Raw genomic sequence first — 13,842 nt, forward strand, 5'->3', positions numbered from 1 at the left:
GTGACTGGAAAACCGTACCTTGGGATGATTTCTCTGAGCATTAGTTTTGCCACTGTAATTGAATCACAATGTCGTGTAGGGAAAGCCTCTACCCATCTTGAAAATAAGCACACAATTACAAGCACATATTTCAAACAATTGTGTAAGGGCATTTCAATGAAATCCATTTGTAACCTGGTAAAGGGACCACCCTCCCGACCAATTATTCCTGTCCCCACCACTGATTTTCTGTTTGGATTCATTTGTTGGCATGACAAACACCTTTGACAAAAAGATTCTGCAATAGTTCTAAACTTGGTATTGAACCATGTTTCTCTGAAAAGTCTAACCATAGAATCTCTTCCTAGATGTGCTGGACCATGATATAATCTGGCCATGTCAGCAATCAAACAATTTGGTAAAACTACTCTACCATCTTTGTAAACCCACACTCCATCTTCTTCACGTGGTCTACAATCTGATCTTAACCACAAGTCTTTTTCTTCATCTTCTGCTTCATTTTGTAAATCTCTAATCTCATGCCATGTTTCTACAACAGTTGTTAGCATTAATGAATTTGAATCAGTTTCTTTACTCCTCTCCCGATTGTATGAATAATTTTTCCTTGCGCAGTATTTAGCTGTTTCATCTGCGAAGGCATTTCCCTTGGAAATATAATCAGTTCCTCTAGTGTGCGCTGCACACTTAACAATGGCGATTTCTTTTGGCAATTGTATTGCTTCAATTAATCTCCTAATGAAAACTGCATTTTTAATTGGTGATCCTGCTGATGTCATGTATCCTCTCTGTGACCAGAGTTGTCCATAATTATGCACAACTCCATACCCATACTGACTATCAGTAATGATGGTAACTCTTATATCCTTTGATATTTCACATGCACGAATTAAAGCAATTAATTCAGCCACCTGTGCTGAACGAACTCCTTCAAGACATGATGCTTCTTCAACATCTACGACTGTACAAACTGAATATGAAGCTTTTAAGACACCTCCTTCGGATCTTAAGCATGACCCATCTACAAAGTAGACAAAATCCGATTCCGACAAAGGTCTGTCTTTGATGTCTTTTCTTGGTTTTGTGCAGAATTCCATGACATCTAAACATTCATGTTCTGTTTCAATGTCATCAACAATTTCAGAATCAGGCAGTAATGTAGAAGGATTCAGATTTAAACATCTTGAAATCGAAACATTATCTGCTCCTAGTATGATTTTCTCATACTTTGTCAATCTGCTACTTGTTAAATGTTGAGTCTTACCTCTTGTCAGCAATATTTCAACTGAATGAGGCACAAAAACTTTCACAGGAAATCCCATAATGATCCCCTCACTTTGTTCGAGGCTGATACTTGTAGCTGCAACTGCTTTCAAACAACCTGGTAATGCTTTAGCAATTGGATCAAGAACTGCAGAGAAGTATGCAATAGGTTTCTTTAAATTTCCATGTCTCTGAATTAACACAGATAATGCACATCCTTCTCTCTCACTGCAATACAATTCGAAATCTTTCTCATAATTTGGCATACCTAAAGCAGGAGCTTGGCATAAGCTCTTTTTCAGGTTCTCAAAAGAATCCATCTCAGCATCATTGAGAATAATTGGATCTTTTACATCTGACTTTGTCAGTCTTTGTAGTGGCTTTGCAATTACTGAAAATCCACTTATCCATTGTCGACAGTAACCAACCATTCCCAAGAACATTCTGACCTGTCTTTGTGTTCTTGGTGGTAACATTGCTTGAATCATTTTTATTCTCTCTATTGTTACTTGTCTTTTTCCCTTTGCAATTCTGTGACCAAGATATTTTACTTCTTGTTTGCAAAACTGTAGTTTTGTTGGGGACACTTTATGTCCTTCTTCTGCAAGGCGATTTAACAGAATTATTGTGTCTGTTACACAATTTTCTCTTGTCTTTGCAGCTATTAACAAATCATCAATATACTGCACTAGCGTAGACCTACCAGGTAAGTCTAGGTCTTCTAATGATCTTTTTAACAGTTCGTTAAAGATTGAAGGACTTTCTGTATAGCCCTGAGGGATTCTTGACCATCCGAGGGTCTTACTTTGGAATCTGAAAGCAAAGATTTCATAACTGCCTGGATGTAAGGGAACAGTAAAGAATGCATTGCAAAGGTCAATGACTGTATACCATTCAGCATCATGTGGAATCTGAAATAGAATTACTGCTGGATTTGGAACCACAGGACAACATGGAACGACAATTTGATTAACTTTTCTCAAATCTTGTACGATTCTAAATGTTCCGTTAGACTTTTTAACTCCCATAATTGGTGAATTACAAGAGCTACTCTCCATTTCTTTTAATACACCTTGTTTGATTAACTTTTCAATTATAGGTGTAATACCTTCAATTGTTTCTGTTTTCATTTTATATTGTGGAGTGTTTGGAAATTCTATTCCCTGTTTCAATGTAATTTTTACTGGATCTACGTTTTTCATCAGACCCATCTCATTTCCAGTAAAATCCCATATTTCAGATTTCACTGTTTCTTTGAGTTCTTCAGGTAAATCTTTTTCTTCAAATGCAGGAAACAATTTTGTTTCTTCTGCTTCCATCATCATCATTGTCATTCTGTATAAACCATCTTCCTCCATTGTTTGTAACTCAACTCCATCAGGAGAACAATATATTCTACAATTCATTTTACATAGGATGTCTCTGCCCAATAGATTCACTGGACTACTATTACAAACCACAAATCTGTGTTTATCTCTGTAGTTTCCAATTTCAACTGGTACTGGATCAGTTAAGTCAGTTTTAATTTGTTGATTACTTACTCCGACAACTTGGATGGTATCCCCAGAGAGAGGTAGGTTTTCAATTTCCACTGATCTAACAGTAGAACGGGTAGCACCAGTGTCCACTAGAAAAGTGATGTCTACATCATTAACTTTCCCGTTTACAAAAGGACCAGACTGGTCAACCTCAAGAGTGGCTCCAACAACACACTCTTCCTCCTCTCTCGGGCACCGTCAGCAATAATCATCAGAATCGCTGTCTTGACTTTCTGTTAATAAAAACTGTTGTGAAGCATTTTGCATTTGAACTCTTTGCTGCTTTTGCTGTTTTTGTGGTTTTATTACCTGTTCACTTCCCTGAAATCCCACGTTTGGATTATATTTTTGAACTCCCCCACAATTCGGAAAAGGTGGTTGTGGCAATTGGTCTTGGCGATTATTCACCTGTTGTTGTTGCTGTTGCTGTAACTGTCGTTGAATATTTAATTCGTTTAACCCCTGTTGTATCTGTAGCTGTCGCTGCAGGTCAACACCATTCTGCATCTGTGGATTCAATAAGGGATTCTTTAAGTTTTTAGGAGGATGAGGACACTCGTCTCTCCAATGTCCAATTTCGCCACAATTAAAACAAGGTAATCTTTGTTTCAACTCCTCAATCTTTGGGCTAAATTTCTTTGGGAAATTATTATTTTTAAACTTTCCTTGTATCTGGTTTGTATTTCCAGTTTGAACAAAATTAGTGTTCTTATTACCCATGCTGGCAATCTGTTGCTCAGCCACCTTTACCTGAGCCCACATGGCTTTCTCCTTGAGTTTCTTTTGTTTTACTTCTATTTCATCACTGCAATACTTAGCTTTTCTAAGAATATCATCTATAGATAGTGATTGCCATCCGACAATACTATTTCTGATCATTTCTCCAATTTCAGGTTTTAGTCCATAAACAAATCTATAAACAAAATGGCTCATGTCTTTTTCATCTAATTTTTCATAACCACTATATTGTTTAAAGATTAACAGTAGTCTTTCATAAAAAGAATGAACTGATTCTTTTGTTTCCTGTTCTGTTCTTTCTATTTTAACCCAATCAACTTCTTTGGGTGGAATTTTGTTTTTCATCCAAACAATTACTTTTTCATAAAAATCCATTACAAGTGGATTTGGAGCACCTGTTTCTTTAATTCGTTCAGGTTCTGTTTTTGGCCAACTAATCGATATTTTACATTCTGTCCAAAGATCAGATGGAACGACAATATCAAAAAATCCATCTAAATCAATCCACAGAACTTTTGACACTTTGATAAATCTATCAACTTGCCTGTACCACTCAACTGGTTTCTCCCTCAATTTCGGAAAGTCATTTGTAAATAACAGAATGTCCTGTCTCGACCAAGGGACATGAACATATCCTCCACCTGCAATTTCTCTCATTGGGAATTGTTTTGACAATTTTTCCAATCTTTCATCTTCCTTCTTTTTCGTCCATTTTACTCTCCATTTATTCAGTTCTCCTAGTTTTTTGATATATACAATCAAATCTTTTATATGTACTATTCTTCCCATTGAGTTCAAACTCTCAATGTCACTTTCTGAAAAGTCTAATCTGTAGTGCTTTGCAAAATTCTTTTGTTTGCTCACATCAATTTCAAGTTCAGCTGCTAGATCCTCTAGTTGATCATATTTATTTTTTGTTTTCCATTGTATGCTTTTGCAAATGAACAGTAGTTCATCATCTCGATAGTAATTTAAACTATCAGGACCAATTGTTCCAATTATTAATTCTTCGATATTCGCTTTTAATTTGGCCACATCAAGTTTTGGTGTAGTTACCCTGACTTCAGGACTCCCTATATCTGATATAGCACCCATTGGTGTTTTTGGGGATAAATCCTCATTAAAGGTTAAATCAGGCATTCTCGATTTAGAAGAGTTTATTTCAGATAAGTCTGAATAAAATTTTTCAGCAGCCTTTTGAATTTCTGTATTTAAAGGAATAGTTAATCCAGTTTTGTTTGTTTCCTTTTGGTCAAATACGGGCTGAACAGGACCAATTGTTACTGGAACTGTCACAGCTTCCATGCCTTTTGTCATTCTTTTTATTAATTCTTCTTTAGATCTTAAATATTCATTATAATCAACATCTTCAACATTTCTTGCCTCTCTTGTATAATCTTTTGGAGGTTCTCTTGCTCTTGGAGCCATTGTAAAATGTCTACCTTCATTTCGAGCATTCTCGAATTCTGGTCTTCTAGGAGTTTCAATGATTTCACAATTATTTGGATAAAGTTTAGGAGCTTCATTAATTGGAGGTGCACTCGGTGAAGTTTCAGTAGAAACCACCGGAGTAGACCATGATCTAGGAGGTCTTAAAGGCTGATTCTTTCTAGCAGTTGTATATATTTCTTCCATAACTGCATCCTCAGATTCACTTTCCATAGATTTCCCTGTAGGAGTACCCATTACCATTTCATGAATTAAATACAATCCTTCACTCATGTTTCCCTGTCTCCACATTCGCAATCTATCTTCATGAGTTTCTCTTCTCCAAGGTGGATTTTTAGAAGGTCTTTTAATTCCACTAGCTTCTCTTTGTAATTGATACATCTCGTCTTCCCACTCAACTAAAGCTTCAAATTGAGTTGGTCTCGGTTTCGGAACAAGAGCATTCATTTTCTCTCGTAAATTTCTCAAGACTTTTACATTAAATGAACCATCATCAGGCCAAGTTAAAACACCGTCGTTCTTAGTATAGCGTTTTCAACTATCGAACCATAAGACAGTATGATATCCATATTCACCTTCCATATACGCTGCAGGTGTTTTATACTTATGAAGTAGTTTACCACCTCGCGTTTCGATTTTCTTGTCAGGTGAAAATAAATTCTTAAACTTCTGAAATAATGTTGGCTTTTTCTCAACATGTTTAAAATGATAACTCATTTTTAAGAGTTAAATCTAATTCACAAAATCGTTCGTAAAATATTTCCGGGATGTTCCGTAAAACAACCAATCCGTGCGCGAAACACACCAACAAGCCAATGACAGTTGAGCTACGTCACTTTTCTGCTCAACCAATAAATTTGGAGTTTTTCCGAAGGACCAATTAGCTCACAGGTCGTCAGAGACTCAAGAGCCAATCAGAATATAGCTTGTGACGTAGGTCACCCAATCCCAGCGCGGCTCTGTGACGTACACAGCAGCTGCGGTTTCTCGTTTCTCACTCCTGGCGCTTACCCCTCCTTCACAAAATCTTTTCACAGCGCCATTTTAAGAACACTTTTCAGTGTAAATTAATTCTTAACAATGACTATAAGGACAACATCTGTTCGTTTCACTATTTAGGATAGTTTACATACATTCAAGTATCCACACTTCGGAATAGACGGCGCTATTCACACTAAGGATAATATTCAATTGTTAGTAGAGTAACCTTACCCCACCCTTCTAACACGTATAATTATGAACTCGCTTTGCTCTGAACCCACCGCGAAGTGAAAGTTCTAAGAGTTCCACTTGAACATAAAATACAATTCAAACTCGCACTTTCACACTGAAATTTCCCTAATTTCAAACACACATGAAATCCGTACAGGACTCTCACCTGTTTATAGAGATCATGCACCGTTAGCAAAATAACGACGTTATCCGTACAGGGCTCTCACCTGTTTATAGATATGAAACATGTACCCGTACAGGACTCTAACCTGTTTATAGATAATCATGCACCGACGCTAATTTACCCTTCACTCAAGCTCGGATATAACTAATACTCTCATCACAGTGAGTTTTATGGAAGGCGCTTTGTCCCTATTCTCATGCTGCTTTAATTTCTTAGAAAACCCTCACTTTACAAGATTCAGACCTAGCCTTAAAACTGTGCTGCTCGGCGACAACACTATGGTACACGGCGATACCTCTTGTGATACTCGGCGATATCACTACAAACAGAACAGATGGCTTGCGTGACTAAATTTCTCGCCACACAATCTATACCGGTATAGCTTACAGATAGCACGAAAAAACGAACTCAACATGTGTTAAAACATCGATCCTATTTCCATACCATAATACTTTAGTAACCCTTAGCAACCACCATATTACCTTGGTTACTCTTAGCAACCATCAATTTCTGCTACCAGAGAATTGATCCAGCGGCCTATAGAAAATATATCATAAACAACACTACCCAACTTCATAACCTATAAACAAAATTTTATACTAAAATTTGGACCCATTTATAAACCTGACATATTTTGGGCCTACTGAATCAGGTGGTCAAATTAAATCTATATACACATTAGCTACAAACTATATACAATTTTATACATCTGCGGAAAGAATATTGTCATTAGAATAAAACTTAACCATTTAAACGACCACCATTGGCGACGTGATCTAGCTAATAGTAACCTACACTTCTGAATAACCAAGACCAGCTTGTTTGTCAAAAGTAAGATTTTATTTACTAAATTATGGTATATAAGTTGATAGTTTTATAAATGAATTTTATTAGCAATAAAGCAAGCATGATTGTAAAGAAACGTGAGAAAAATACAATTTAAGCAAGTGAATCAAAATTAAAGTAAATATATAAAGTTTAGCATTTCTAAAACCTAATTCCCTAACTGAGCTAAATAGATAGAATTTAAAGTAAAGTTCTTTGAGGATTCTTACGTGCTCCACGCAAAGTCCGACAGCACTTCACCCTCATCGGAAAGTCAGAAAGCAGTAGCCAGCCCATCCCTAGGGGCATGACTTTTTATACCTTTCTACGCTAACTAAACTACTCAAAGGAAAGTTTTCAAAAATCTTCGACGTCCCATTGGCTGAGAGTGACAAGTGACATGTCACCCACTTTTCAAAAGTTCCATTAAATCATATTTCTTAAAGACCATTGTCTCTTCCGAGTGCAACCAGGAGCTTCCTAGGTTTGTAACAAATGTATAAAATTGTTCTCGCTGCGTCCAACGCGACTTCCGCGGATGCCAAGTTAAGGCTGACAAAATGTTCTTTTTCGACCTTGGCCACGTCCGACAGAATGATGATAGCACGTCAGCTTTTTGCTTTGTGAATGCAGCTTTTGGCGAACACTTTACTTCATAATGGGCGTCTCGTGACTTTTGCAGAAATGAAAATTCATCTTTTTGTAAGCAGAACGAACTAGGCCCAAAAGCAGACAATTTAAGCTTTCTAGTATAAAACAAACACAAGAAAAGTATTAATGTAAGAAATAATGTAAATTCTGTATCCACCCCAAGATTTGCTAATTAATTAACCCACCCGATTAATCAAAATGTTACCTAGCCAATGCAAACAAATAAAGCAGCGTTTATATCTACCAGTCTCCGTTACTCCATGAGACTTATATGCACCTAGAATAGTAGAAATGACATCACACAGACAAGGAAAAGCAAAACAAGCACATGCTTCTTTTAAGTTTGCAGCAGTTAGTAATGACAAAAACGAAAACAATAAATTATTTTATTATTTTGCACGAACAAAAAGATGCAACAATTATGCACGTTTATGAGCACACATGTTAGTCCCCCCATGTGTAAAGTTTAATCTAAGTTGTATTAGCACGACATATCACAAATCATTAATATTATTATTCATGTTATGGAAATGTGACTTCACGAGTTTAAACAAAATTTTGTTTTCTATCTCGCTCCATCAGCACGATCAAACAGAAACCTGGGCACACATATAAATATCAACAGTTAATACAGCAATTGGTAGTAAATGTTGTCGACACCAGTGGTTTTCTTTAAAGGTTTTTTTATGTGAAGATGTTCATAGAAAAACAAAGACACCTGCCGACACGTGTTTCGTCAGCAGGTCAATGCCTGTGACTCTTCAGGGCTTAGGAGGCGTGGTGAAGGTATCAATGGTCCGGTGATAATTCCAACCCGGAGTGCGGGTAAAAAAGTACCGGTGGGTTCGTTGCATAAGACGTTGTCGAGCGGGCCAGTGCTTCCGTGACAACGGAAGAGCCTGAAAAAGCAGAACTCCCCTCGTGCTCGTCTCATCGGAAGAATGAATACTGTTGATATTTATATGTGTGCCCAGGTTTCTGTTTGAAGACTCTAATAATTGCCTATGCCACAGGTAAAAATGTATACTGGACCACATATGCTGTCTGATGGAATATATCGCAAAACCCACTGTGGATCGTGCCCTGGTAGTGATGAGTACTTGGGTAGCAGCTTATGGGCATCAATGAGATAGAAGTATGCACCAGATGAAAAACACTAAAAAGAGCCTGCAGAAGGAGGGCAAGCAAGTTCTGACTGACGTTCAAACGGCTTCAGTGATTGATATACAGCACCGATTAAACTTTGGTCCCTGCAAATGGACAGTTGGAACAACTGACACAGAAAGCAGAGACCTTCACTTAACTGTCTACAGGAGGAGCACTCACTGTGTTGAACAATTGCTGCATGTTTGGGAGGTAGCTCTTTGCTGAAATTGTAAATGCACTGCACATGCATGATTAAAAAGGGCTTATCCAGTTTGAGTTGTCATTGACTCATCCTTGACGTAGTGGGGAGACAGCTAAAAGTAAAGTTGATCCATACGTGTGGGAGTAGTATCATAACCGTGGGCCTGCAAGGACCCACCGTCATTCTTCTGTTGCATCGCTCCTCACATGCACTGTGCCTTTGTACCACTTCAAGATTACAGTCTCACAAATGTCAAGGTTTACTTTATGGGGGGCAGAGGGGCTTAGCATTCTGTAAGAACTATAGTGCGGCAAGGCCAACTAAAGACTTCGGGGTCTAAAGAGTGATGCAAATAGCCACATGAAAGGGGCAGATTAATCACAATTTGAAGCAGCACAATGCAGCAAGACAACCTGCTGTGCTGTTTTGTGTCAAATGGAGAGGGCAGGAATGCGCCATATTGACCATATTGCTCTCTCACTGCATTGGCGCACTGTGTGCTGCCTAGTGGCAACGCAGGGACCCTTGCACCATGCTTTGCAGGCAGGATTGTTTTTGTACAAACACAACCATTAAAGGCTTTTTCCCTTTTTATAAATGTTCTGCAGAATGCAGAACTCTTAAAAAGAGGAAACAACAAAGTAGCAAGGTAAGGCAAATCATTAATTGTAATGCACCACGTTGTGATAGTATTACTTCATTATTTTGTCATATTTCCACTTCTTAACACTGTCTGGGTATAGGTTTTACCCCATTAGTACCAGTTTAACACGAAGTATAGCAATAAGGAACAGAATGGTGACCGGACAACCTTTGTGAAGGGCCTTCCACAAAGCGGCCACACATGCCACTGTGTTTTCCGTAACTTGCACGTCTGTTGGGAAGGAGTACCATTTTGATGCATTCCCAGGTTTGTGTTAATTAATCTTGGAAATCGACTAAAAGTATAGGCACCCTTGTGTTTGCCTTTGCCTGTATGTTGTGCAAGGGCAAAGACATTCTTTGACAAGTCTACCCCAAATCTTTTCCTTCTCCTTCAAGTCTTTCACAATTTATTACAGCTCCTACCACCTCTATGCAGGGTACATCTCAACCAGGGTGACAACCGTTCGGCCGAGTATGTCCTAGCTGATCAAATGTCCTACTTTTCGTTTTAATCCACAACCCTTTTATGTGGGTGGAAAGTGGCATATATTGATTAGCAATCACTAAAAAGTCAAAACAAAAAACGGGAAAAAACCTTTGTTAGGCCCCATATGCCGGAGCCACTATTCTATGCAGACCTACAGGGATGCAGCCAGTATGAGGCTTATTTTAGCTCCTGAAAAGTATTCGCCTCAGAAGAAAATAAATGGATTTGAACTTGTAATTAGGTCATGGGGGAAGCATGTATTCAGCAACAAATAATGAATTACATAGTCTTGCCCATCCAAGGAGCTTCCAATTATATTGTCTCTGAACATGCTGATGCCCGCACATCATATCACTTGTGTGAAAGGCTTTGACAGCTGCGTGCAGTGCAAGCATTAGTGAGCAGTCCCTCAGTGAGAACAGTAGAATGCAAGGTTTTACCAATACTGCTGGCAAACCAGATCTAAATCCTCCTGGGTGCCAACTCTGTTTCTCCGAGTGATTCGATCAGCGCATGAGGTTTTTGTGAGCCTGCAGTTAAAATTAGTTAGCCTGCCTCTCCCAGGGAAAATCTCATTAGAGCGAAAATTGTATCTCGAGACAAGCAGTGGAAAAATTCTATTTAGGCACAGTGTGTTCTCATTAAAATGATTTTATGTCTTTTGAAAAGAGCAAGGGGATGTACACAGACAGAAGCTAAAACTAGAGATGCAAAGGTATTCAAGCCCACACAGTCTCATCTGCTTGTGGTCAACAGAACGCATTTATTTGTGACACATGTGCTGTTCTTTTTGGTAATGAAAATACAACAGCATGTTTTATCTCAGTAAGCTAATTGTATAGACTGTGCATGGAACGGAACTTTATGTAAAAAACGGAACATTTTAAACAATTTTTTTTTGTTTAAAGTAAAACATTTTAAAACGCGGTATCGTTTGATATCATTTGATGTCTCTCAAAAGACCCAGACAACACTCTCTTTCACTGGAAAGTGCAGAATGGACAATGCATGCCTGGGGGTGGGGGGAGGTCCAGTGGCATCACTGGGGTTGGTGTCACCCGGTGCGGGTAACTCATGGTGTCACCCCCTCACGACTTACCGCATGGCCCACCTCTGTCGGAAATGTATGGCGCTAGGTACTGTCTTACTCCCTCTAGCTCCCTCTCTCTGTCTTGCTCCCTCTAGCTCCATCTCTTACTCCTTCTAGCTCCCTCTCTCTCTGTCTTACGCCCTCTAGCTCCCTCTCTCTCTGTCTGACTCCCTCTAGCTCCCTCTCTCTGTCTTACTCCCTCTAGCTCCCGCTTTCTCTCTTACTCCCTCTAGCTCCCGCTCTCTCTCTTACTCCCTCTAGCTCCCTCTCTCTCTCTTACTCCCTCTAGCTCCCTCTCGCTCTGTCTTGCTCCCTCTAGCTCCCTCTCTCTGTTTTACTCCCTCTAGCTCCCTCTCTCTCTCTTACTCCCTCTAGCTCCCTCTCTCTCTGTCTTGCTCCCTCTAGCTCCCTCTCTCTGTTTTACTCCCTCTAGCTCCCTCTCTCTGTCTGTCTTGCTCCCTCTAGCTCCCTCTCTCTGTCTTACTCCCTCTAGCTTCCTCTCTCTCTGTCTTACTCCCTCTAGCTCCCTCTCCCTCTGTCTTACTCCCTCTAGCTCCCTCTCTCTGTCTTGCTCCCTCTAGCTCCATCTCTTACTCCTTCTAGCTCCCTCTCTCTCTGTCTTACGCCCTCTAGCTCCCTCTCTCTCTGTCTGACTCCCTCTAGCTCCCTCTCTCTGTCTTACTCCCTCTAGCTCCCGCTCTCTCTCTTACTCCCTCTAGCTCCCGCTCTCTCTCTTACTCCCTCTAGCTCCCTCTCTCTCTCTTACTCCCTCTAGCTCCCTCTCTCTCTGTCTTGCTCCCTCTAGCTCCCTCTCTCTGTTTTACTCCCTCTAGCTCCCTCTCTCTGTCTGTCTTGCTCCCTCTAGCTCCCTCTCTCTGTCTTACTCCCTCTAGCTTCCTCTCTCTCTGTCTTACTCCCTCTAGCCCCCTCTCTTACTCCCTCTAGCTCCCTCTCTCTCTCTCTCTCTTACTCCCTCTAGCTCCCGTTCTTTCTCTTACACCCTCTAGCTCCCTCTCTCTCTTACTCCCTCTAACCCCCTCTCTCTCTGTCTTGCTCCCTCTAGCTCTCTCTCTCTCTCTCTGCCTTACTCCCTCTAGCTCCCTCTCGCTCTGTCTTACTCCCTCTAGGTCCCTCCGGTTCCCTCTCTCTCTGTCTTACTCCCTCTAGCTCCCTCTCCCTCTGTCTTACTCCCTCTAGCTCCCTCTCTCTGTCTTGCTCCCTCTAGCTCCATCTCTTACTCCTTCTAGCTCCCTCTCTCTGTGTCTTACGCCCTCTACCTCCCTCTCTCCCTGTCTGACTCCCTCTAGCTCCCTCTCTCTGTCTTACTCCCTATAGCTCCCGCTCTCTCTCTCTTACTCCCCCTAGCTCCCGTTCTCTCTCTTACTCCCTCTAGCTCCCTCTCTCTCTTACTCCCTCTAGCTCCCTCTCTCTCTGTCTTGCTCCCTCTAGCTCCCTCTCTCTGTTTTACTCCCTCTAGCTCCCTCTCTCTCTGTCTTGCTCCCTCTAGCTCCCTCTCTCTGTCTTACTCCCTCTAGCTTCCTCTCTCTCTGTCTTACTCCCTCTAGCCCCCTCTCTCTTACTCCCTCTAGCTCCCTCTCTCTCTCTTACTCCCTCTAGCCCCCTCTCTCTCTGTCTTGCTCACTCTAGCTCTCTCTCTCTCTGTCTTACTCCCTCTAGCTCCCTCTCACTCTGTCTTGCTCCCTCTCTCTCTCTTACTCCCTCTAGCTCCCTCTCTCTGTCTAGTGCCCTCTAGCTCACTCTCTCTCTGTCTTACTCCCTCTAGCTCCCTCTCTCTGTCTAGCTCCCTCTCTCTCTGTCTTGCTCCCTCTAGTTCCCTCTGTCTCCCTCTCTCTGTCTTACTCCCTCTAGCTCCCTCTCTCTCTGTCTTACTCCCTCTAGCTCCCTCTCTCTGTCTAGCTCCCTCTAGCTCCCTCTCTCTGTCTTACTCCCTCTAGCTCCCTCTGGTTCCCTCTCTCTCTGTCTTACTCCCTCTAGCTCCCTCTCTCTTTGTCTTACTCCCTCTAGCTCCCTCTCCCTCTGTCTTACTCCCTCTAGCTCCCTCTCTGTCTTACTCCCTCTAGCTCCCACTCTCTCTCTCTTACCCCCTCTAGCTCCCGCTCTCTCTCTTACACCCTCTAGCTCCCTCTCTCTCTCTTACTCCCTCTAGCTCCCTCTCTCTCTCTCTTACTCCCTCTAGCTCCCTCTCTCTGTTTTACTCCCTCTAGCTCCCTCTCTGTCTCTGTCTTGCTCCCTCTAGCTCCCTCGCTCTGTCTTACTCCCTCTAGCTTCCTCTCTCTCTGTCTTACTCCCTCTAGCCCCCTCTCTTACTCCCTCTAGCTCCCTCTCTCTTACTCCCTCTAATCTCTCTGTCTTGCTCCCTCTAGTTCTTTCTCTCTGTCTTACTCCCTCTAGCTC

Source organism: Lissotriton helveticus, chromosome 11 (genome assembly GCF_964261635.1).
Source record: "Lissotriton helveticus chromosome 11, aLisHel1.1, whole genome shotgun sequence".
Classification (NCBI taxonomy): domain Eukaryota; kingdom Metazoa; phylum Chordata; class Amphibia; order Caudata; family Salamandridae; genus Lissotriton; species Lissotriton helveticus.